Consider the following 15,763-nt stretch of genomic DNA (forward strand, 5'->3'; position numbering starts at 1 on the left):
TGCCTCGTGACGCGCTTGCACGGGCCAGAACCACTTGGCGTGCCCGCTGCGGGCTGCAAAGGGGTACGGGCTGGACCTCCTGGACTATGGGAGCGGTAGCCAGCGGAGGCTCCTATCCTGGGGGGCTGTAGTGACGTTCTCTGAGATGGCTGCTACCTCTGCAGAAAGCTACACCTTTTCCATCCAGGCCAGCGGTCGCTAGCCTGTTCTGCTGTCTTGCACGCTGGGCTCCTCTTATGTGCCAACAGGCTCTGTTTCGGGTAATTAGTCCCTACAGCCCCAAATCTTATGCGCCTGATGCCTTACACACATTGTGGGTGTGTGTGCATGTTTAACTGCACGCTTGTGCAACCCTGATTTACATACATACACTGGGTGAGGGTAGTCAATTATTTTTTGTCAAGGTCCCAGTTTCTTGGTTAAGGTATAGTCAAGGTCCAGACTCCTGAGAAAATAATTTTATAAAACCCCAACGATAATGATAATAAGTAAATAAAAAGATGTTGGGGTCCATTCAAAAGCGTCTGGTGGTCTGGATTTGGCCCACGGTCTGTCTATTGCACTGGGCGTGTTCCCTATGTCTGTTTATGGTGTGTTTAACTTTCAGAAATTTCTTAGTTCTGTTTCTACGTCCGACGCTGTTCGCTCGGTAAATGCCTTAACCTCTCCATGCCTTAGTTTTCCAATCTGTAAAACTGAAATAACAATCCTTCCCTACCTCACAGGCATATTGTGAGGCTTCATGTTTGTAAAGTGCTTTGAAATCCACAGATGAAAGATGCTATAGAAGGGCAATGTTATTTTATTGCTATAGTTTTAAATACAGTTGCTTTACATGTTGGGCCTTGATCCTTCAGAGACATGCTTAACTTTAGGCACTGGACATGCGCTAAAGTCTTTGCACAATCAGGGCCTTGTAGTGCCAGCCCACATAGATTAAAACCCCACAATACTGTTAATAAATTAATATGCACCTGTTGCCAGCACTTCCAAAAGATAACAGTACAATCTCATTTATAGTGAAAGTGCTGGAACTTGCTAGTCAGCAGTGTGGGTCTAGTTTATGTCCCAATCTTGCAAACATCTATGCAATTATTCCTTGTTATCTGACCAACTGTAAGGTTCGTGACTATGTGGTTAGGAAAATGGTTGTTCTGGGTAAGCATACAGTACTCATTAATATTTCATATATTTGTAATGTGATTTGAAAGATTTTGACTATAAATGGCACAACATAAAATTAAAATATTTTCTGTTGCTATATATAACCTGTTACCTATATGCAAGCCCACTTTACCACATGATCTGCACACAAGTAGGTTTAACATAAGGGATAATTATATATAAAGCCTATATTGTATTTTAAGTGTGGAATTTTAAGAAGTCCAGGAGGCTTGAGAGATTTGCACATATCAGAGTTCTTTTTGCAGTGACTAGAGTGTACAGTACTGAAGTCTGACATCATGTCAAAAATTTCTTGAACATTGCATCTTGTTTCTTTTTTTCTAGTATTTGTGACAATAAAGGCAGTGTTGTTTACATTCTATTACACGTTCCTGTTCATATGATTAGGGACAGTGATATCCTCATGTTTTGGTACTTTTGGGGAAGGCTGTGTGCACACTGTGATGGGTTCGGTCACAGAGACCCCCTTGGGACTGTCACCTAATGTGCTGGAATTACCTCTGAGCCCATTCTCCCTGCCAGCATGGGACTCCAGAACCCTGCCTTGTTGAGCCAGACACACTAGCCTGCTGCAACACAGACCCAGGTCAGGTCCACACCCCCAAAGCTGCAGACTTTAACCAAAAACTGCTCAGCAGGTCACCTATCTCCAACACCCAGACACCCAGTTCCCAACGGGATCCAAACCCCCAATAAATCCATTTTACTCTTTATAAAGCTTATACAGGGTAAATTCATAAATTGTCCACCCTCTAAAACACTGATAGAGAGATATACACAGCTGTTTGCTTCCCCAGATATTAAATCACTTACTCTGGTTTCATTAATAAACAAAAGTGATTTTATTAAGCATAAAAAGTAGGATTTAAGTGGTTTCAAGTAATAACACAACAAAGTAAGTCACCAAGCAAAATAAAGCAAAAGCATGCAAGTCTAAGCCTAATACATTAAGAAACTGTTTACAAGTAAAATCTCACTCTCAGAGATGTTCCAATAAGCTTCTTTCAGAGACTAGACTCCTTCCTAGTCTGGGCCCAATCCTTTCCCCGGTACAGTCCTTGTTAGTTCCAGCTCAGGTGGTAACTAGGGGATTTCTTATGACTGGCAGCCTCCTTTGTTCTCTTCCACCCTCTTTTATAGCTTTGGCACAAGGCGGGAATCTTTTGTCTCTCTGGATCCCCACCCCTCCTTCTAAATGGAAAAGCACCAGGTTTATTCCACCATTCTTCCTGGGCTGGCTTACACAAACACAGGAAGGCTTGCAAATAAACTGAGCCATTTACAACCAATTGTCCTAGTCAATGGGAGCTAAGGTGACCAGACAGCAAGTGTGAAAAATCAGGACAGGGGGTGGGGAGTAATAGGAGCCTGTATAAGAAAAAGCCCCAAATATCGGGACTGTCCCTATAAAACAGTATTGTTTCATGATTTCTGTGTGTATATAAAGTCTGCTGCAGTTTCCACGGTAAACATCTGATGAAGTGAGCTGTAGCTCACGAAAGCTCATGCTCAAATAAATTGGTTAGTCTCTAAGGTGCCACAAGTACTCCTTTTCTCTCTGCCTGAGTCATTAGAGTTCCTGAGTGGCCGTGGGTGTTCCTTTGTCTTGGAGCTTGCTATTTTTCTTACTTTTAACCTGAATGAATGGTGTTTGTTAACTTCATCCATTTTTACAGGATTTAAACCCAATCTATAACATTGCCAAATGTTTGACTGTCTTTAAATATCTTTCTAGAGCTAAGCATTTGTATTCAATGCAGCTTTTTACGAATGACTTTTCTAGCAATCCATTTTTGAACATAGGAGGCAAGGCCATCATCACCCTTTGCACAGTATCTTCTTTGTTTAAAACTAACTTAAAAAGTAACGTAATCCGGGAGAAAGAGGTATTTTTGCCACTGACCATTTGTCCATTAATAGTAGCTTTTTTCTTTCCTGACTAAGCATTTTTGAAATTCAGCAATACTTTCAAAGTAATTAAGCTGATGGTGTAGGCAAGAAGGAAGCCAAGTGGTGGCAGAGGAGACACAGGCCTCAATTTTCTTATGCGCCGATCACTCCTGATTGTGAGGATTTTCTAAGAGACTGTTTGTTCCTTTAGATTTGGTCATATTTCCTTTGGGATGTTGGGAGATTATATCTCCTACATTGTAGACAGCTGCCAAACCATTCTGGGATTGCACAGGGAGGACCAAGCATGTAGCAGCAACGCCAACACACTTGCTGTCTACATTAGCACTACATCAGTGAGGGTTGATACATGGAGGACAACATGGTGGATTACCTTGCTGAGAGCAGGATTAATGCAGGTAGCGAAGCAAATGCCTGTGCCCTACTGGCAGTCATGTTGTGTGTAGACATGAGGTGTGCGACAGGCATCTATGCCCAGAATTAGGGTAGTGTAATTTTTTAACACTTGTTGCATAACTACATGAAAGGTTATAAACAATCAGATGTGTAGAGAGTGTTCAGATCTTGCAAAAGGGGGGCTACTCCTTTCACTCTAGTGTATATAAACGACATATGTGCATTGTTTTTTGGTTTGGTTTTTTAAATTGGTAACAGATGGATTAGCCCAAGGAGCTAAGGAACACACATTAACTCCAAAATCTTTCTCAGATGATTCAATGATGATTTTCTTTTTCTAGGGAAGATAGTCACTTTGATAATTAGTGAATGAATGCCAGTTGGCCATAAAACCAGGCCTTTTGTAAATAAACATGTGACTGGAAAAGGAGGTCGTCTTTGAGCTATATGCCAGCTCATTTAAGGACACCAAGAAAGCCTTTGTCAGAAACTGCCCTGTTTTCAGAAAGAAAAACTACCAGCTACAGTAGCATTGCAGGGGAGCAAAGAGAAGTTGTAGAAAGTAATTCAAATTCACTGCTGGCATAAGTGGGTGCAACTCCATTGAAGTCAAGGGAGTTGTTCTTTCCTATGCCAGTCACAAATTTGACCCACAAACTCATCCTTTTATAAGCTATATCATGTTCTTCAGTTTTCTCAGGCCTAAAAAATATGATTAATGGGAAACCTGTGTACAAGTAACTGACACTTCAGAAAGCAGAAATAGCTCTTTGAAGAAAAAACATACTTTCAATTTGAATGAAAGAATATGAAATTATTAGTGTGGCAGATTGGGAAAATATGGGGCAGTAACTGTAAGTGTGGCCAAAAAAAAAAAAAGCGTCTCTATAAAAAGTGAGGCGGGAGGAGATAAACTTTGTTTCGGTACAATGAAGTGATAAGGCTGACAGATCATAATTCCATTTAACTTTCAAACCACAATGCTTGTTTCCCCTAAGAGTGATAACTACTCAGCGGGAAATAAATCAATCTCGCTTGCTCCTGCTGTAAATGTGGATGAATTAAGTTACCTCAACAATGCTTTTGGAAAAGATAGCAGCTAACTTAAAGTGAATCCTTTGGAAATGCAGTAAATTGACTCAAATATTTCAGCCTTTAACTGCATGTATGTTGGATTCAGTGGGGTCATCCAAGGTCAGTTTTTACATAAAGAACTGAATGGAAAGAGAGAGTGTATAATGTTTCAATCTATGGGTCAGATTAACGTCACTTTATGTTTGTTTAAGATATGATTCTGTTTGACTTTAATTTGTCTTCACTCTGTTGAATCTGGTAATATTTTCTAAAATGGGGAGAAGAGGACTGAGGTAAACTATTAAACTGTTTCAGAGTAGTAGCCGTGTTAGTCTGTATCTGCAAAAAGAACAGGAGTACTTGTATTAAACTGTTGTATCTCCAGAAATAACTTGATCTGTACTTTCTTAAACCACTTAAAGTAATATCTATCTTTTTGTTGAACATATTTGAGTTTCATCTTTGGTTAGGTTAATTTGTATTCAGAATATGCTATTAATATCATTTGTTCAGGAAAAGTGGAGGATGTGCTTAAAAAACAACAAAGCCACACATAGAATTATGAGTTTCAAAGTAAAACCAGGTTCTTTCCAAATGTTTTTTTATTCTGACCATATAAGCTTTTACTGAGATGGCTTTTTTTCCCCCTCCTTCCCTAATACGGGAAAAATGTGTCCAGATATTTATGGATGAGCTTTTTTAAATATGTAAACCAGCTGTTATTTCTTCTTTTACTTCAGAAAGGTGGAAGGAGTTAATTTATCTACTATTAAATTGGTAGAAAACAGTTAAATCAACAAGAATTGCAGCTAGGATTACCCTATGTACTCAACCTTTTGGTATCTAAAGATGATTTTATCCCATATATTTATCATGGGCTAAATACTGGCTGGATGGAGCACAGTATCTGGGGTCTTTTGGCCCAGTGCAAAAGGGGGTGCAGACAGATGATCATGATCTAAGGTTGAGTCTGAGTGTTATTTCTAAGTGTTTAGATGATAGAGTTACATCTCTACATGGATCATGACTCTGACAGCGACTGCAAGGATAACATTCCATCAGCAAGTCAAGATATACCCCCTAAAAAGAAGAGGCTTTGCACTTTCTGGAAAGAGAGGAGAAATGATTTTGTGTGGCTCGGTAAAGAAAGCAGTAATTGCTATAAGGCTTACTGTAGCTTATGCACAAGAAGTTTTTCAATTGCTTATGGTGGACTGTCAGACATCAGACAGCATGCTAACAGAGTGGATCATGAAAATAATTCTAGCATAGCTTCTAAGAACAAAACTCTGAAACTTTGTTTGTTTCTAAAAAAAAAAAAAAAAAAAGAAAGTGAAAATACAGAAAACAAGGTGGCTGCTGCAGAAGCACCAAAAGTGTACCACAGTATTATCCATAGTTATTCATATAGATTTTTTGATTGTGATAGCAAATTAAATATTGTTTTTCCAAGCTTCACCCATAGCTAAAATGATACATCTTTGTAGGACAAAAGGTTTGTGTATTTCCAACAATATATTTGCTCCAATTTCAACTGAGAAAACCGTTAAAGACTTGGTTGAAGAGGGAATATTTTTCTCAGTGAGCAATGATGCCTCAAACCATGGAAATATCAAAATGGTGTTTGTTACTATGCAGTTGAAAGGGGAATAATCCATTATCTGATTATTTTCAAGACAACAATGAAACTGCATCAGGAATATTTGAAAATGTGTACTACAATAGGTTTGAACTTTGACATGAATCATCATTTACCTGTGATAACGCTCATGCTAACTTTGGGAGACAACCACTCAGTCTACAAACTAATGAAAAATTAGAATGAATATTTGCTTCCAGCTAATTGCCCAGCTCATATACTGCATAATATAGCAAAGTCTTCCATAGATAATTCATCATTTGGTCTTGAAGATCTTGTAGCAAAAGTGTGCAATCACTTTTCCTCATCTGCCAAAAGAGTTTCAGGGTTACAAGTGATATTTCATTTTGTTACCTCAACATTTCGATTATTCAAGGCTATGTCCCCACAAGATGTTTAATTACATACCCTGTAGTTGAAAGAATCTTAAAAAGTTTTCCAGCTAGTAGAAGTTACTTGTGTAGATTTGGTGAGGATTGCCCAGTTGCAATTTTTAAGGATGATGAAGATGGGAATGATGAAGAGATATTTACAGTGACTAAATACTACTTTTTCATCATGGTCTTAAGTTATTTTTTATGATACAGTCTTAAAATTAGAACAATCTGATCTTGTATGTCCTGGAATTTGACATAATGCATTCATTGAAGGATAAGTTATAACAAAGGATCGATGACAAATTCTTTAGGCATAAATTTAAGTCTTAGCTAAAAACACATCATTGGCAAAGCAGAAAAAATTGAAATGGATTTCATTCAGTGATATATATTACTTCATATTTTGATTTCAGTGAATAAAACTACCTTAATCTGATTCAGCCACTTTCTCAGAAAAAAATGCTGACTTTTTTCAGGAAATCTTAAGGTTATTGAAGAGTTGAAACTTGACAAAAGGCTTGATATTGATTGTTTGTACAAGGAATATTGTGCATGGAGACAGGTTTCAGAGTAACAGCCGTGTTAGTCTGTATTCGCAAAAAGAAAAGGAGTACTTGTGGCACCTTAGAGACTAACCAATTTATTTGAGCATAAGCTTTCGTGAGCTACAGCTCACTTCATCGGATGCATACTGTGCATCCGATGAAGTGAGCTGTAGCTCACGAAAGTTTATGCTTAAATAAATTGGTTAGTCTCTAAGGTGCCACAAGTACTCCTTTTCTTATTGTGCATGGAGAAATTAGTGGAGAGTGTGTGCATGCTTCAGGAGTCTGGTTGTATTAGATCATTAGACCATTTCCTATCTTCAAATTCTAGTTCTCCCAGTTTCTTAACTTGCAGAACTTATGTCCATTTCTCCTTCAAATGCAGTAGTGGAAAAAGTATTTTCCCTGTGTGAACAGACTTGGACAGATTGAAGAAACCTGCTAAATATTGAGTCTGTTAAGGCTGAGCTTTAAATTAAAGTTAATTTCAATTGTGTATATATAAAGAGTTTTATGAATTGATTTTAAAAAACAAAGATGTGTTAAACTGATAACTACCATTTTAAGCATTAAATCGAAGCTTCTGATAATTGCATTGTATACATGAGGGCAGTAGAAATATACATGAGAGAGAAAAATACACAATATCCTAAGGAAAATGGTATGTCCCTGAAATTTTCCTTAAAATAAAAGATGGTTCCTTACTTTTCATGTGGTTTCCCCTTATCTCTATCCTGCAAACATGGTTACCCTAGAAACTGTACAGATACAGTCATCCATCAGACGTATCTGATTTAGTTCCAGGAACACAATTTGTCAAAGGCGAGAAAATACAGTGTTTGCTATAGAGCTCAAGATAACTGGTAGTGTATGACTGCACCAGTCTTTCAGTCGGTCCTTTTTGGGGATGTTACTGTAATTCATTTGTGCATAGGTTTCAGAGTAACAGCCGTGTTAGTCTGTATTCGCAAAAAGAAAAGGAGTACTTGTGGCACCTTAGAGACTAACCAATTTATTTGAGCATGAGCTTTCGTGAGCTACAGCTCACTTCATCGGATGTTACATATAAAGTAAAACCCAGAATCTATAAGTAATGTAGATGCATGTAAACATCTGAACGGAAATTTCTATGCAGATGAAAAATTGACTTAATATTCTGCTGTTTCACTGACACATATGTAAGCATTTGTGTGGCTAGCAGTCTGAAACATGCTAGTGTTCTAATGCTATACAGACAAAACTGCACAGGATTGTTTCAGGGGACAAGACAAGATGTCACGTTTATTATAATAACACAGTTTGATTTAAGACCAAGAACTAATATCTAATACCTATGTATACACACACACATAGCAAATGTTCTGCAGCTGCTAGATAGTTACCAGTCCTGAATGTAGCTTGAGTTCGTGGCTTGGGTTCGTAGCTTGTGGTGGCTAACTGGCTAGGAAAGCCGGGCACAAGGAAGAGCTGGGTCTCTGTTGGGCATGCACTGATGCCCTTCCATGTTGGTAGCAGAATGTTACCCTCCAAAGTCTGCCATCTCACCCATCCTTTTTGTAGGCTTTAGTTTGAATCCAGAGTCTATTGGTCTTGCTGTGTCACGCTGCCTCTGGGTCCGCTGTGATTAGTCACCCGTCAATTGCAGACATGACTTTCAGCCTAGCACCTGGCTTTGATGTTTCTTCAATTGTACTTTTGTTCTTTTCTTTTGAGGGTGGACTCTTCTTGCTTTGTCAGGGCTGTTGTCTGCATCTTCAGCCATTGGTGTTTACACTTTATTTCATCAGGACAGGCTGGGGCTGGAGGTTGAGTCCATCATCCATACATACCTCATTCACACATCTAAACTAAACTAATAAGATTACAGCAGGGTTTAGCAAAAATGAAGTGAGCATTTTAAAATGGGTTACAACATGGACAAGTGTAAGGAATGGCAAACAGTGAACAGAAGTTACAATATAGACAAGTATAATGAATGACAAACAGTGAGCAGAAGTTACAACGTTGAAGCAGTGCAAGTTTCAGTGATTTTAAGCAGCAATTGGACTGAAAGTGAAACTCAATTAGCCAGTTATTGGGGTACCTGGTTTTACGAATGAATGTAGTTTCATTCATAAAACTTTACTTATGAAGTTATATTAATAAAGTGAACAATTAAAAATAAATTCATTGATCAGTTCTACACTAACAGCTGAGGCCCTGCATGTGCTGGAGAAGTAAAATATACAAAGAATTGTGTGTGTAGATCAAGAGAGATACTTACATAGGTGCTTGGGCAGGGATCTGGTGGTACAGAGGGGAATCTGGGATTGTAATAGTATCTGGAGGTGCAGGTATGGCCAAGAGGTATAGAGGATGGGAAATGGGACATGGAAGATCATAATTTTGTATGGAGAACAAAGGGAGGGAATGTAAGACCTCTGGACATGAAATACAGGGGTCACATTGGAACACAGTTGTTCATGGACTGTTGGAAGAGGGATCAGGTTAGGATTCAGGACTCCTTGCAAAACCTCTTTACGTTAGCTGTGCTGGTGTGAAAGGGCCACAAACCCAACTGAACTGGAAACCTAGGAATTCTCTCAGCATAGGGAAATTCCTCTATGAATCACAAACGGTGGATAATTGTGTGGAGTCACTTGCAGGATAAAAGCCTAATACTATATGGTATATTTTTGCTTCTTTAACAATGAGTTTTTAAAATGTTTTGTTTTAAACGCAGAATATTTTTGCATAGCAAAATGAATTGTTGAAAATTGAGCAAAATATTTGACAGAAGAAAGACATGAAAAGCTATGAACAAAATTGCATCTACAACAGGATCTGAACTCATTATTTTTAGTGGCAGACAGAGCCAACTCCTGATTCCAATTTGAAACCAATGTTAAAACTCCCAATAGGCCAAATCCTGAAGACTTTGCTCATATATACACTCACCAGTACTCACTCAGGCAAAATTCCCAGTCAAATCAAAGTAAAATGTAGGGGCTTTGAGAGTTGGACTCACTGATTTCAGTGGGAGAAGAATTAAGCCATTTAGCCTAGTAGTTAACATCCATGAAAATTTGTCACTTTTGCCATCAGAAGGAGCCTATATTCAATACATTAAATTAAAACATATTAAACATTCGGAAAGCTATTTGATCTTGAAAATAAGTACTACAGCATTTGAACAAAATGTGTTCCCACTTTTAATAAGGATTATACCTAATTTAATCTGTCATATGCCTCTTCAATAAGTGAGATGAAAAGAGCAAGATTTTTACTAAATTTTAGCTAAATGCCCTACACAAGGCACCTTTTGAGGTGAACTGTATGTTTATAACATTTGAGTGAGGTGGATTGTATTAAAAAAACACACACACACAAAGATCCTTTACTGTTGTATATAACCTGAGACAACACCTTCATAATATGAAACAAAAAAAACTTTGTGTGTCATGGGGAAGCGGGTTGGTATTTTGCATAGATTTTCTGATCCTCAAATTCAATCTTGAACAGATAGTAACAGTAGTGCTTTCATTACATTTGTCTCAGTTCACTCCTTAATAACTCTGTCCTTCTGAATGTCTTGTAGCAACTTTTGGAGTTGGACAATCAAGCCAGCAAGTAATTGTCCTTGTTAACTTTACCTAAGCAAGAGTTTAAGTTCCAAGCTGTAGGGTCACTTAACTTCGCTTTCTTGCTTTTGTTTTTGTTGGAAGAAAACCTGCCTATTCCTCCCATGGAACAATGATTTGGTAAATCTTTGACGGCAGTAAAACTAACATGTTTGTTCCTTAACCTTTTAAATCATATAGTTCACTTGGCTTCGGATGAGACTTCAGGTGTTGTCTTTCAGATCTCTGGGATTCCTTCTGAAGCACAAGGCGGGAAAGTTTTTAATTTGAGGACATAACAATACTTAATTGTGATCTGTAAGTGAAGACAAATATGTAGACTATTTTACCATAATTAATCACCAATGCTGTTAATAAAAGTAATATTAAGCAACATTACATTAGAATACATTACAATACATTAGAACAGGGGAGGGCAAACTTTTTGGCCCAACGACCATATCTGGGGGGAGCAACTGTATGCAGGGCCATTAATGTAGGGGTGGGGCAGGGAGTTGGGGTGCAGGAGGGAGTGCGGGGTGCTGGAGGGGGTGCGGTGTGCAGTAAGGGGCTCAGGGCAAGGGGTTGGGGTGCAGGAGGGGGCTCAGGGCAGGGGGCTGGGGTGCGGGGGGGCAGGAGGGGTGCGGGTGCAGGCTTCAGCCCAGCATCGCTTACCACGAGCAACTCCGGGGTGGCAGCGGGGCTAAGGAAGGCTCCCTGCCTGCTGTGGCCCCGCACTGCTCCTGGAAGTGGCCAGCATGTTGGCAGTGGCTCCTGGGGGTGCAGTGGGGCAGGCAGCTCTGCCGCGCACTGCCCTCGCCTGTGGGTACAACCCCCAAAGCTCCCATTGGCCATGGTTCTGCATTCCTGGCCCACGGGAGCTGCAGGAGGCGGTGCCTGCAGGCAAGGGCAGTGCACGGAGCCTTCTGCTGCCCCCCCCCACCCCCCCGGAGCGGCAGAGATGTGGTGCTGGCCGCTTCCGGGAGTTTGCCCTCCCCTGCATTAGAAGCAAAAGGAAGTCCAAGAGAGGGTAGGCCCATTATTCAATGGGAGTTCTGGGGGGGATAACATTCCTGGATGGAATTCATCCTTGTGTTGGTGCAGACCATGGGGGGTGGTAGGCAGTGGTTAAAGGAGGCTTGCACCCTCCTGATGCTGGAGCTGCTGGGAGACCTTTTGTCCCCTGTTGGTTGGGACAGCAGTAGGGACAGCTGGCAAGGCTGTTTTAATTTGTGCATGGCTACTATGTTTCCTATGGGCCTTGTGACAGCTGGAGAATAGGCAGCTGGGGCACAGGAACATCCAGGCCACACTCATCCCACTCCTGGAAGGCTCTCTGCCTGCTCCTGACACACTCTGATATGTCCCCTGTGCGGGGAGTATACAGAGCTAGGTCTGTGCTGCCTTAGGCACCTAAGTCCAAAATCCAGGTCTTCAAAACCTCTCCTTAGTGTTGCCTAAACTTATAAGTGCCTAAATTCTCTAGGTGCCTACGTTTCCGCTAATAAAGTCTTTTAGGACACCTCAAAGTCTGTGGCTGGGCATGTGCTCAGCCATCTCAGTCCAGATGCATAGCTCACACCTAAACCCCAGTGGGATTCTCAAACTAGGCACTGCCCCACCTGTCTCTTGCAGGGCCTGATGCAGTAAGACATTCTCAGAGGCTGCCTCACAGATCAGGACACACGTAAAATGCCATTGGTGGTGGTGCCAGTGTGCGTGCCCCCCATCATAACTCTTAGCCCAGGGGTTAGCACCAGTCCCACAGGATGTGGGAGAACCGGGATCAAGTCTCCCGTTGCCTAATGTGCTGTCATCCGCTATCCCTTGCTAAAGGGATGATGTCTGCCCAGGGAAAAGTCATTGATGAGATTTAAGATGGCTGTGGAGCGTAATCCGTGCTCTACAGGTTTTTCTACATATATGACCTTTAACTTTATGCACCCCGCCAAAAAAAAGTTATATTTGAAATGTTCTTACTGTTGCACTTTGATTTTTGTTTGATTTTGAAGGGTTGTGTGTAGCTGGTTACTTTATTATACTGGTTTGTTAAATGTACTTCCAAATACAAAGATTTTTTTTTCCATTGGTTTAATTAACTTTTTTTTTATTCTTTCATAATAATGGATGTATGGCAAATGGTTTTATGAGTCATCATTGCATTTAACACAGAAAATCCTTTAAATAATTCTGAAATCATTCATAGGGTTTTGCAGAAGCACATAGGGCATGTTAAATTTCAACCACCCACACACAACACCGCAGTGCTCGCAAAGTCTGTATCCCAACACCACCAGCCCCCTACCCATGAGCAAACATCAAAATATGAACAGGAGGCATCCCTGACGGCATTGCCACATGTCTGTGTTCTTTATGGGAGCCTTGCTGGCTGCTCAAACCTCTAAGTCTCCACACCTCAGCCTCCCACCCATTGATAAGGTTTTCCCTCTTGCGCTCATAAATATTGTGCAAAACACAACATGCAGTTCTAATGGTTGGAACATTTTTTTCTGTTGCTTCCAACCTATTCCGTAAACAGAGCCATCTGCCTTTCAAATGGCCAAATGACTTGACTACCTTTCTGCAACTATTCAGGTGATAGTTACAATGTTCCTTTTTTTTGTTCAAGACACTGGTGTATGGCTTCATTAGCCAGGGCATCAGGCGATAAGGCAAGTCTCCCAGTATAACTGGACCAACCTCCATACCATTAATGTCTATAGTGCTCCTGTGGGCAAACTGTCCTTTCTGCATTAGTTTAAATAGTATTGAGTCCTGAAAGTTCCTAGCATTGTGGACCTTCCCAGACCACACTGCATTTGTTTGTAAACCTGCTGTGGTAGACAACCCATCCTTGGAGCACCATGGAGAAATAACCCTTTCTGTTTATAAATTAGGTGCCCTGGCTGTATATGTGTGGAAAATGATAGACACTTGGGGTCCATCAGTTGCCCCAATACAGTTTGGAAACCCCATGTGTGGAAAACCACCAATAATCTTCTGAACCTTGTGACCCAGTTAGACAGCACCTTATCAATGGCATAGCAGACCTGCATGACAATGGCCCCAATAGTTGACCTCCCCATGCCAAATTGGTTGGCTACAGACTGGTAATGTTCTTGGGGTGGGGGGGCTTCCAGATGGCAATGGCAATCCATTTTTCCATGGGTATGGGGCATCACAGGTTTGCATGCTATCACTGAAGCTCCAGGGTCAGTTCTCCACAGATCTCAAAAAAAGTAGCCCTCCCCATCTTGAAGTTCTCTTGCCATTAGTGGTCAGCCCAGCTCTCCAGAACAATCCTTTCCCACCAATCCACAGTGGTTTCTTGGGTCCAGCAACTGTACTGAATGGTGTGTATGTGATCCAGGAATCAGTCCTCTTGTTCCAACAGCTCAGTGTTTCCTGCCTCATCCTGCTGCCAGGGCTGCAGAGTATCCTCCTGCTGTTCCCACATCATCTGCTCAGTGGTAAAACAGGCCAACTCCAATGCAGAATTCATCTGCGTGTTGTAATACCGACCAAGCAACCAATGTATATTTGCAGTTGTCACCATAGCAACGTGGAGAATTGTTGGATCCATACTGGCTGACAGCAATTTGAAAATGGCATGAGCCAGCCCAAAAAGGAAGTATGGGGCAGGGATGGTAGAAATATGGGATTTTTCTTTTAAATTTGAACCTGCCTAGCTTCACACAGTTTGAAGCGAAAATAGTCCAAGGTGGATGCACACTGCTCAGCAGTGAAGCAAAGGACAATGGGATGCAAACTGCAAATGGAACAAGCAGTCTGTGGGAACACAATATAGTGCAACTTGCGTACTGCAAGTTACCTGATGTGCATCAAAAAGCTTTTGATTAGCAGCCACCTCTCCCATGTAGCCAGGGCATAAGTCCCCTTTGTGGAGCTAGCCCTGGGGCCAACCACGAATTTGGCCCCTTTCCTTATTTCCTTTATTCAAATTCCATAATGGTTGTACCTGACATGGCAATTTTCCGATATTACTTTTTTGAACAAATAAATTTGCTTTCTACAAATAATAATCTCAAAATTTAGTTTGCATTTGTTTTGGTAATTACAAATAGAAGTTTGTGAAGAGAATAGTGAGTTGGGAGAAAAATCTTAGGCCAGGACTACACTGTAGATCTCAATCGGTATAACTTCTAGTTATGCTGACCTAACCCCTCTGCATAGACAGTGCTAAGTGGATGGGAGAGCTTCTCTTGTTGACATGGCTACCTCCCCAAGGAGGTGGATTAACATTTAACACCATGTAGTAGAATCTCCACTAAATTGCTACAGCAGTGTAGCTGTAGCACTGTACCTGAACACAAGCCTTTAGAGCAGTGATACACAGATTGTGACTCTTGAGCCACAAGTGGTTCTTTAATATGTCTCCTGCTGCTCTTTGCAGCACATGATATTAAAACACTGTGTGGTTTGGTTAATAACTCAGATTGGTTAATAATTAATCAGGATGTTTTTACTATGTTATTAACCAATTAAGTTATCAGCTTACACTAAGTTATTAAGGTATTTGCTGTGAGAATTATATATATAAAAACCTAAATATTTCCCCTGTCATTCACACTAATGTGGCTCTTTTGGACAATGTTGATTGCCAATTTGGCTCCTGAAACACTAAGTATCCCCTTTTTGAGAGGAAGCCACAGAAACCTATCCTCTTCTACTAAGGAAATAAAGGATTCAGAAGACTCTCTGTTCCCCATTGCACTTTGTTTTTGTTTCTGCGTGGAGGTCTGTGATGGTCCCACTACTTCCTCTGCCACATTCTTTAATTGGGGTTATGCCTACATCACAATACCTTCCCCCAAGAAAACTGGGAGTCACAGATCGGGCTATCCCTTCATAGCCCCCTCCTCCCACTGCAATAAAATGGAGTTTGCAGGGCTGCCTGCAAGGCTCATGTACAGGGCTGTACAGCAAAGGACCGTGCTACTGACATTTGAAAACTGGACCTTCCCCAAGACCGTCCACTTGAAAATCAACGTGTCTGAAAACTGCATCTGCTGTAGT

This window comes from Lepidochelys kempii, chromosome 10, assembly GCF_965140265.1.
Source record: "Lepidochelys kempii isolate rLepKem1 chromosome 10, rLepKem1.hap2, whole genome shotgun sequence".
Taxonomy (NCBI): Eukaryota; Metazoa; Chordata; order Testudines; family Cheloniidae; genus Lepidochelys; species Lepidochelys kempii.